An 11,394-nucleotide genomic window follows, 5' to 3' on the forward strand; every position below is an offset into this window, starting at 1 on the left:
ATCCCTCACATGCACAGTTCACAACAGGGTTTGTGCTCCTATGAGTATCTAATGCTGCCACTGATCCGACAGGAGGCGGAGCTCCGGCCCTAGCGCTAGCTTGCTCCCTGCTCACCTCCTGCTGTGCAGCCCAGTGCCTAACAGGCCACAGACCAGTACCAGTCAAGAGTCCGGGGGCTGGAGACTCTTGTGCTAAGTGATTTATCTAGATTATCTAACCAAATCCTCATTACAATTTAAGAGATAAGTGGCCCCATTTTACAAATGAATCCAGGTGGTTTAACCAAGAACTCATTCTACTAAATACTGTGCTCTACCGACATGCACAAACACACAATAAAATAAATAACTGAATGTAGTCACAGAGGAAAAGGAATTTACAAGACTATAAAATTCTCATTTACGTACAAAAAATATGAAGTCAAAATGTGTAAGGAATTAGTTAAAGGTTACATAGTAAAGATAGAGATATCTCATTTCTTCTATTTAAGGCCTGTTGTATGATCACTTTTTCCTAAAAATAGTTTTCTCTTCCTGGTTTTGCCTTTAACTCCTTCAAACAATCCATTAGCACTTACAGCTATCTCAAATCACATGCCAACTTACCAAAGAATGAGGTCATTAAATGACTGCAGCACAAGGACACACAATTTAATAGGGTTAGCTAATATTTAATATATTTACTGTAAATATCAGTGTTTTATAAGCACTGTTCTGAAAAGACTGAGAAACAAGTAAAACAAGTTTGCCACCTTTTATGAACACTGCTTCTTGCATGTTCAACCTGTTACACATGGACATACATACAAAGCATAAGTTCAAATCCCACGCTAGCCAACACAATTTTAGAAGAGACTTCTCTAATATAACCTGCTCTGTTCTACCTATCTCGAACGCTTCATACCTTGTAATGTTTTGTTTGTTTTACTGTTCTAACATCCCTGTATAACCTGGACCGCGTAAAGCTTTCTAGGCACTCTGATTAGTGTTTTCTAATGTTACTCCTTGATAATCTTTTACCTGCTTTGTCTGAACTGCCTGAGGCAGGCTTAATCATTTTTTCATACATAATGAAATAATACAGACTCTTTATCTGTTCAGTTTGAAGCTAAACATTTGAATGCTTGCGTAAAAAGTTTAACTTCCATAGGATCAGAACAAAAACCCTAACATTCTTATAATGCAGTTTTAAAAACACACATTAATTAACTTAAAGATTCAAGGTGGATGACCTTTAAGATTTGACTGGGATACACATCATATGATTTGGTGGTACACACTCGAGGGAGCTCACATGAGCTTGGGAGCAAAACAAATTGAAACAGTACTTACTAAACAACTTTGTTGCTAGCACTGTGCAGGGTCCTTGACATAGTTCTCTTATCTAGTCCTCCTAACAACCTGATAGCCACCGTTTTTTTTAATTTTTTTTTTAAACAGAGAACTATCCAGAAAAGATGAACAACTTGTTCAAGGTCACAAGAATGGCAAGTGAGGGAGCCTAGATTAGATCAGAGGTCTAATTCCCAAGGGTATGTTTGTGATATTGTGAAATATATATTTGCTCTTCATCTCCACTTCCTAAAGCCCTTGGAATCTCTGAAATTGTAAGAATGTCATTTGTATGATAACGAAATGAATGTTGCTGGGGACCCGTAGATAGCTTTAGGGTGGGGTCTGGTCATCGGAAAGATCAAAGCATGATGAGATGGTTGGAGCTTTCAGTGCCACCCTCCAACCTCCAGGGACAGGACAGGGCTTGAAGATTGAGTTAATCACTGGCGACCAATGATGTAATCAATCATGCCTACAGACTGCAGGGGCAGAAATGGAGTAATCCCTTTCCTCCCCATCATATATAATCATGGTGGTTACCCCTAAAATGAAAAAAAGTTAACAAGTATAACAAAGTTATTACATGCATATGTGTGCACAGGAGTCATACAAAATGTGAAAACTCCAAGAGCCGATAGATGGCCGACACTTAAATATCCTTTTCATTGGGGAAAAAGGAGGAGCTGTAAATAAGTGGGCCTGAAGATCAGACAATGGTTTGTAATGATTCCCTTTGGGAACTAAATGGGACTGGCGAACAGATAATAGATTGGGACAGGTCATCTGGGCTCCAGGTGTGGTGTTTAATTTTCAGTCTCTTCCTCTGTGATGTAAGTTTTAATCTTCTCTGGTTAATGAAATTACAGGGACGGAATCGCAGGCAACTGTGTTCCTCTTTGAGGTCCAGTTTCTAGGTGAATAAGGGAACTTTGGTGAACAGCCTCATCCTGTGCTTTGGGAGAGACAGGATTTGGGTGAGGAGAGCTGGAGAAGGTCAAGAGGCCTTGAGGCTGCTTCTTTAATTCAGCATGTCAAAGCCCCATATTTTGGGGTATTGATTTCTGAACCCTAACATAATGAAGCCTCCACAGAAACTCAGAAGGACAGGGTTTGAATGGCTTCGAGATAGCTGAACACGTGAAATGACTATTCCCAGAGGGTGGTGCACCTGGAGAAGGCACAGAAGCTCTGTGACCCTTCTCAGTATCTTGCCTATGCTCGTTGTCTTTCTGGCAGTTCATCTGTATCCATCATAATATCCTTTATAATAAACAGGTAAATGTAAATGAAGTGTTTCCCTGAATTCTGTGAGCTGCTCTAGCAAATTAATCACACTTGAGGAGGGGGATCTCTAGCCAGTTGGTCAGAATCACAAACAGCTAACTGTTTGTGACTGACATCCGAAGTAAGGGGTAGTCTTGTAGGACTGAGCCCTCCACTTGCGGGATCTGACACTATCTCCCAGTAGATAATGTCAAAATTGACTGGATTAGAGGACACCTGGCTGGTATCCGCTGGAGAATCTGCAGTAAAGAACGGCTGGTTGTTGGTGGAGAGAAATCCCCACACACATTTGGTGAGAGAAGTGTTGAGTGGAATGTGAGAGGAGAAAGCACTTCTGGTTTTTTCCTTTATCTCTAATAATGTTCCTTCCCCTGCATTGAACTGCCTCCTCAGGAAGCACCAGGAATAAGAAAGGACATCTGCTTTTCACATGTGTCACTTGACAGGCTTGTCACGATGATGGGTTAATAAAGAGACTAAAGAAAACCATTATGAAAAAAATATTTGAAATTTACTTTGGCCACGAAGATGAATAGCAGTCGGACATTCTTGACAACTGCTTCTACTTTAGGTCTAGTGACTATGAAGCACAAAGATTCTCCATATATCATTAATAAATAAATATATATGTATGCAAGCATATATTAACTTTGCTTAATGTTTTAGTTTAATCTGATATTAATTTCTATATGTTAAAAGTTAATTTATCATCCATGTAACATAGTCTTCTGCACATCTAATCATGATATTATATCAGTTTTGAAGACATAGTCTGGTCACTGCATTTAATACAGAGATACTGATTTGAAGAATTTATAACATTAAAAAAGTGTAAGATTACAGATTGAATGACCATTTAGAAAGTTATCTGAAAAAGAAGTACTGACAATACCCAATCCACAAACTGTTTCTCATTCATACTCACACCTTTACTTGAAAAATAACTCAGTATTTTGGTGAATACTGACTGTGCTATTGACTACAAACAGGAGACAATTTTTTGTATGTGCTATTGACTACACATAGGAAAATAATTTTGTTATATTAAGTATAAATAAGATACCCACCCCCCACCAAATTTTCAGATAACCTATAAAGTGGGGAAAGCTTATCATAATGTCAAAATGACTGGGATATCTAAATAAAAGTAACTGTATACCTTTTAAGTGCCTTTTATACCCTTCAACCAAAAAAACCTTATAAAAGTCCTCCCTGCCCCCAGGGAATTTGAGCTCTTAAAACATTTGCACAGAAAACAAGTGGCAAAGGAAGTTTCTCAAACTAATTTTAAAAAACAGAACAACCCACAAATCCTGTTTTTAAATATTTTTTGACAAAAGAAAAATACTGAACATATTTTAAGGAATGATTTTGAAACAAGCAAGGAAAAGGTCACAACTCTGAAACCAGTTATAACTGCACCTGGATAGTCCCAAGACAGAAAGTTAAGTAGCTCAACAGGTTCTACTGCTAAGATTTTGAATCACAGGAATAATGTATATTAAATAGTAAAAATACCCTTGGGACTAGTTCTTTTCCATAAAAGTTAAAGAAAGTTAAGGCTAATATTAAAAAATAATCCTAATTTATATATATATAAAAATTCTAAATGTGAAATTGTCAGTTTTATAATGTACTAGTAGCTTTGTGAAGAATTAAAATTAAAATACCTTTAAATTTTAACCTGGAATTTAAAACAAGAATATTTCTAGATTTAAAAAACCTCTCAACATGAAGTCATTATCAATGAAGAGGTTAGTTGATTATAATATTGCATAATATGTTGCACTAACACTTTGACATTTACTAAAAAAAAAAAAATCATTAAAAAAAGTGGAAATGAACATAACTAAAAGATAAACTCTATTATATATTACAGATTTCCTCCATCTTAACTGACATTTTTCAATTACTGAAGTCTACAGGAGACATTCCATAACATTTTCCTATTGGAAATCGATGAGAAGAGAAAGAAATCATAAACACGGGAGAAGCTAAATAATTCATGACAAATGCTGACCAAATAATTATAAGATACCAAATCTTCAAAATTCACAGAAAAAAGTTCAAGTTTAATTTCAGAACATATCCCAAAATTATCAAAGACATCCAATTTTACGTTATGTTATCTATTAATACCAAATGGCAATATGGTAAACAAGGGGGGAAAACTGAGACATTTTAACATATATCCAGATTTCATAACATTTAAAACTGATAAGCACACATTAATCAGAAAATACGTGATTAGAATATATTTACTAAAATTCTGTAACAATTCCAATAAATATACAGTGTTTTAAAAAATGAAGGCACGTACCTTCCTGTAAGGGTGGGAGACGCTAACTATAAGTGGAATGTTTCACTGCATCAATTCAAACAAGAAAAATACTCAAATTTTCACTTAAGTACAACTATAGTTTCAGGTATAGCTTCTTCTAAGAGACAAAGTGAGGCAAATCTGATAGCCCACATGATCAAAGACCCTATTATATAATCAGGAACATATGTAATATAAAGATATAAACATATGGCCATTAAACAAGAAGAGAAAAGGCAATGAATTAAACACTAGAATTAGGAATTTAACCTACAGGCTATTTTGTAGCCTAAACCACATGCATATGCTGAGTATTTTTCACATCTAGCATATGAAAGAAAAATTCTATATTTTGTGCACTGAGGTTCAAAAACAAATTGATGGGCAATTCCCAAATATGCTTAATTTGGGAGAAAAACACTTCATAAAACTACCTGTATATTATATGCTTTGTAATGTATTGCAATATGTTTCTCAAAGTACTATAAATTATAAAATAATGTAAGAATTTGGCAAGTTTCAAATTAACATGTGGAGCTCACTAAAACATAGTATGCTTTGCACCTAAGTACAGAATAAAACAGCTCTCTCGTAATGACAAAGAAAATAACAAATTATTCATTAAACAAATAAAATATATAATTAGAAAAACAGCACTCACCTTCAACAAGTCTCCATGCTTTCCTTTCACATTTTTATTTAATCATGTATTTCTCATAACATTTAGACATCTTCCACAGGAGCACCAAACATGAATTCTAATTCTGGATTTAGGCACAGGCAAGAGCATACAGACACTTGCCAAGCTGCTAGGATGTGTGTACTTCTTACATAATTTTCGTTTTATACTTGTTTGTTTTGCTTTTTACCTATACAGAATGTGGATGCATCACCAAAAAAAGAAAAGGCAGGCTGATTTCATGGAACTGAAAAACAAAGCTATAAAAAATTAATTTTCAGTATTTTAAGTAAAGACATGAAAATGGAAATAACGTTTAGACCAAACAATACATATATAGAACTAATTATCAGGTATTAGCTTATTTTTAAATTGTTACCTCATTTAGTCTCAACAATCCTATCAGGTAGGTGCTATCATAATTTCAATTTAGTGGAACTGAGGAAACTGAGGCACAGAGAGATTTATAACTTCCCCCAAAGTAACATAGCAAAGTAACTGGCAGAATCAAGATATGAGCTCCAGAAGCTGGGCTTCAAAATTCTTTGCCACTATATTACAATAACATCAAAGATTCAAAGCATTTCCATTAAACCAAAAAGTTGGCATCATCTTTATTGCTAAAATAAAAACAAGTTACGTCTGCTTTAAGCATTATGGCAACTATTTACTGAACACCTAAAACACAGCATTAATAATAGCTAGCATTTATTGAGTACTTAATATGACAGGTACTGTACTAATGAACAACTTTATACTCATCATATAAGTCAATCCATGCAACCACCATACCTATTTTGCAGATGAGAAAACCACTGAGGTATGGAAACAGTGCCTTTCCCTCCTCCAAATCCTGTAGCTAATTCACTTGTGGAGTCCAGATGGCAATAAATGTCTGATGTCAAAGCCCATGCTTGTTAAAGCACACTGCAATAGTACAAACCGGACCCCAACTACCAAACAAGGGCATTCTTTTGTCCCAATACCCAGAGCCTTATGTCATGTTAGTGCAATAGCAAAATTGAAAAGATACAATAAAAATTTAAATTGAGTAACAAATTTAAAGGAATTTTAATAAATTTTTAATAAATTTAGGGTAATTTTTCCTCTATAAGCATATTGTTTTTCTGTTTTAACTACTCCTACTGCAACCATGCTTTCTTCTGCTTTTCTCTGCAAACATATTCAAGTAGATCCCTGCCAGCTAGACAATTAACACACTTTTTCTCTGGGAGAACAAAATGGTCTCACATTTCCAACAAACCTTTAATTACATTAATTACATTAAAAATTCAAGCCTCTGTATACTATTCTTGCCAAATCTTTTATCAATGTTAATTGGTTGATATTCCAAGTCAGTTGAAGCAAACATCCACCTCCCAGCCAATTCATGTATTACAGCTGAGTGTAGGATGTTTACATGAACTGAAACTTGGTTTAAAGCGGGACTTAAACTCTGTACTAAGTTTGTATGGTCCTTTACGTAAGACTCTGTTGAAAAAAAGAACAGGCACAGCATTCACATAAATGAGGCAAGACTCAATTGGAAAGACATCCTGAGGTGAAAGTGTAGAATCAAAGGAAAAGGCAGAAGTGAGTTGGGTGCTTGTTTTTTTGGAAACGGGGGAGTGTCCAGGGCGGTGAGGGGCACTGCAGGCATGCTACTATGCCTGGCTAATTCTTCTTATTAAAAAAAAATTTTTTTTAGAGACGAGGTCTCACTATATTGCCCAGGCTAGTCACAAAGAAATGATAATGCTTTTCACCAAAGGAATTTACAACAATAAATGCAGACATCCTGTAGCGTTCCATATCTAAATGTAGCTGATTGTCCAGCCTTCCTATATCCTTCCCTTCAAAACAATCAAACTTGCATTTATAAGAACTTACTTGATGACCAGTATGATGCATCAACCAATCTTCATTAAGAAGATTCCTCCTTTAGGTAAAAGACAGTTAATGAAACACTGTGAGGAGCTTAGTCATCTCTCCTCCCCCTCAACCCTCTCCTCATCTTCTCCCCCACATTGAGAATTCAGATAATTTCATCTCAGGCACATCTTGCCCACACTCTGATCTCTTTCCACCTTCTACTGTTCCCAGTGTCATTAAGGTGTCTCAGAGAAATGTCTCCCCCTCTTTTTGCATTCTTTCTGATTAAAAATATATTCCCACAAATATCTCTACGAACTATTATCAGTGGTCCTACCAATACACTTGCATCAAAGAAGAGGAAATCTTCAAATTTGGAAGTAAAACTACATATAATAACCACTGCCGGCAAACTTTAAAAATCCTTGGCATTTCATAGGCAACCCAGGACTTTCAGGAACCTCGCCAGTCTCTACCTAGTCTCTTGTCCCTTCGGGCTGTTTTCCAGAAGTATCGGTTCTCAAGATTAAATACACATACACCTCCCCGCCAACCCACTCTACAACCATACTGCTTTTCTGTTTTAACTACTTCTATTACAACCATATTTTTTCTTCTGCTTTTCTCTGAAAACACATTCAAACAGACCCCTCCCGGCTAGACAATTAATATACTTTTTCTCTGGGAGAAAAAATGGTCTCACATTTTCAACAAACCTTTTTATAATCAAATTTCTGGATTAATACATGTTTTTAAGTTAAGGATTTTTCTGTTTTACTTCATGTATTAATTGGGCATAATATCTAGCAAGAAAAGAATGTAAGATGAGCTCCGTGATTCTGAAAGCATGGGCCTAGAGGAGCAGCATCAGCAGTCCTTGGGAACTGTGGGGGAAAAAGCACATTCTCATGTTCCACCCCAGACCTACTGAATCAGAAACTTTTTTTGCAGGGCCCAACAATCTGTGTTTTAATCAATAAGCCCTCCGAGTAATTCTGATGCAAGCTGATATTGAAAAGCAATGGACTGTTTCACCAAATCTGTTGGAAAGCTAAAGCAAAGACAGCAGTGAATGTCAAATTACTAGGAAGTTTGTAATATGGTACAGATAAGAAAAAGGCAATGCCAAAACATGTAGCATGGGTCCACTCACAATTAACCAGGCCAGGCAAAGTGTGGCAGAGACTATCTGAAACGGCCTTATTTTAAAAAGTAACTAAGCCCAAACTGATATTCAAACTAAAAAAAAAAAAAAAAGAAACAAAAATATTACCTGAGCACACACAGCAAATAATGCACATTGATCCAACGAATAAAGCTGTAACAAGAGTAGAAGGGAATCACAGAACATGCTCGATGCAATACCACATGCATGCTGGGGTTTATAGGTTCACAGTCCATTTCTGGGTAACCTCAAGCCCATGACTCATGTAGAAGGAACTGAGGCGTGGAGATCAATGAGAACATGTCCAACAGTGTATTTATATGACTATTTCTAACTAAGAATATTTGTACAAAAGTATGTAATTTGAAATAAATTGGAAGACCGAATTTTGTAATTAGTTATTTGCTTTAAAAAGTTGTCCCTAAGTGATTTCGGACCATATACTCCGGATAAAATACTGTCATTTGCAGAATGGTGTTCAGTACCTAAAAATGTTTTACTTTAAATATCAACTGGTAGAACAAATCTTAAATAATAATTTCTGTGCTTTCTAAGTCCTATCAATGAATACCACAATTTTTTTCTTCAATACTAAGTTAAGGGCTAGGGAAACAAGTTATTACAGGTTTATTGACAAATACTGATGATCTAACATCTCAAGCCATTTGCTATAAATAATCAATTGCTAACCTTATAGGCCAATGGGAAGTTAGTGGTTCTTCAATATAAAAACATAAAGAAGCCATCTGAAAACTACTAAAAAAGGCTGTACCTATGTATTATACTACACTGAAGCAAGGGCATCCAGAATTAAAACTGACATCGTCTTTGATTCGCCTCATTAGAGGCAGAATAATATAGAACAAATGTTACATAACACAGATTGCCCCATTAATCTGCAGCATCTAGGAATAACTGGCCTAGCTGGGCAGAGTATAACAGCTTTTTTATAAAGAATGCCTACCCCCTCGTTTAGCTTAGGTTTGGCCTTATCATTTTGAAAAACCTTTCAAATTTCACTGTATAAATTATGCATCCATCTTACTAAATTTTAAAGCTGTAATCAAAATTTTTCATAAGAAATAAACAGTGTCACCTGGTCAAACAAAATAATCCTATTACCAGAGAACACATTACATTCTACCTTTGGCAGGGAAGACTTCTGAGCTCAGTAATAACTATCCATTCACTGCTATTTGAGTCTAAGGTTTCCAATGTGCTAAAACAGAGGGCCACAGAATATGCAATAAATCTGCTTTATTTAGAGTTTATAGGAAGAGATGCTTGATGCATGCTAATCATCCAGCCTGAAAATTGTACTTACAAGTTGGAAAGCCACCTGAGTCTGAAGCAACTAACCCCCATCCCCAAATAAGTCTTATAAACTACTACTCTAACAAAAGAGCATTTAAAAAATAAAAGCTGTAGCACAAATACATCTGGGGTAACTACATTATGACCAAAACTGTCATTTGCTCATCTGGATAAAAGATAAAAGGAAACAGTAGACACTGCTGCAATAAGATAATATAAAATCATTACTAAAGTACTATACATGCAAGGTGCTTTACTTGCTGTTTATAACAGGAAAAAATAGAATTATCAAGATTTAATGTCTCTGACCTCAGAAAGCTTATAATCTAATCAAAGTAAATAAGCATGTAAAAAAATTAGATTGGCAAGACCTTTATCTTTTGGTTTAATCATGTACTGAACCTAACATAGTATGTTTAGCAGTTTAATAAAAATAAATGATTTAAAAAACCAATGCTTTATTGAAAAGAAAAATGCTAATAAAATAGAAATGTTTTCCAGTGTCTAAAAGACTAACAGAAATAAAATAACAATTTTTTAAAACTCAGAAAATAGCTGTTATAAAATTATACATTATCAATTAGTCCACACTGAGTGTCATCTGTGAGAAAAGCCCTGGATTATTCAGATCTGTGGGAAAACACAAAAAATAGATACAATACAGCTGCTTCCAGGGCAGCTATATTTTAAAGAGGAAGCAATAAATCTGAAAGCAACAATCTGAAAATACTTAGGAAAAATATTAATATAAAAAGACATGCATACCCATTAGCAAATGTAAACAGGCTTAGTGGCTTGACGTCTTGCAGTTTTTCTTAGAGGAGAGTTCTGATTAGGAGCTGTAACATCACTCAGGGAGAGGGGAACAGGAAGTGGGGGGCTAAGAGGACAGAGAAAAATGTTGCACACACATCTCTTAAGTATAGGGAAAGCTGAAATTTCTAGATTGCTTACTGCTGGGTGGTAGTGATGAAATTATTCTCCAGAACTTCTACAGAATTTACAATGGAGAAAATCAGTCTCCTGAACTGCTGGGAAGTTAAACTCCAGCCTACTTGGAAAGGTTATAAAGACTAAAATTTCATTGACAGGGCAGAAACAGGAATAGGCGGGGAAACTTTTTATTTAACTAAATTCTCTAAGGCCCAGCAGCAGCACGCTAAGTCTGGGAAGCTCGAGACGGCATATCCTGTTATTAGGAGAGCACCCTACATTCAACTATCATAATACGTGCACTGTCAGTGCAGTAAAAGAATGCAGCTAAAGATTTCTGAGGTTTTCCCACACATTTTATAGCCTCCTCAACTCCACTCCGGGATAGAATTATATCGAGAGGATGTCTGTGAATAGCCGGTAGCAGCAAACATCTGACTGAAAGCTTAACTGTGTCTTACAGCTTCCAGTCGGGGATGTTTACAACAACAG

At 35.7% G+C, this 11,394-nt stretch overlaps 1 long non-coding RNA gene across 2 annotated transcripts; it reads right to left on the reverse strand.

Annotated features, from left to right (window-relative positions):
• Positions 1-581: 581 nt before the first annotated feature.
• LOC134737255 (uncharacterized) lies at positions 582-11,308 on the reverse strand. Of its 2 annotated transcripts, XR_010121955.1 has the most exons (3): positions 8,764-11,308; positions 7,509-7,557; positions 582-5,878 (listed from the first exon to the last, which is right to left on the reverse strand). It is a non-coding gene; the product is annotated as an uncharacterized lncRNA (long non-coding RNA). The 2 variants fall into 2 exon arrangements; XR_010121954.1 differs by having other exon boundaries at positions 7,509-11,308.
• Positions 11,309-11,394: the final 86 nt, after the last annotated feature.

The sequence above is a fragment of the Symphalangus syndactylus genome, chromosome 7 (assembly GCF_028878055.3).
Source record: "Symphalangus syndactylus isolate Jambi chromosome 7, NHGRI_mSymSyn1-v2.1_pri, whole genome shotgun sequence".
In the NCBI taxonomy this organism is placed as follows: Eukaryota; Metazoa; Chordata; class Mammalia; order Primates; family Hylobatidae; genus Symphalangus; species Symphalangus syndactylus.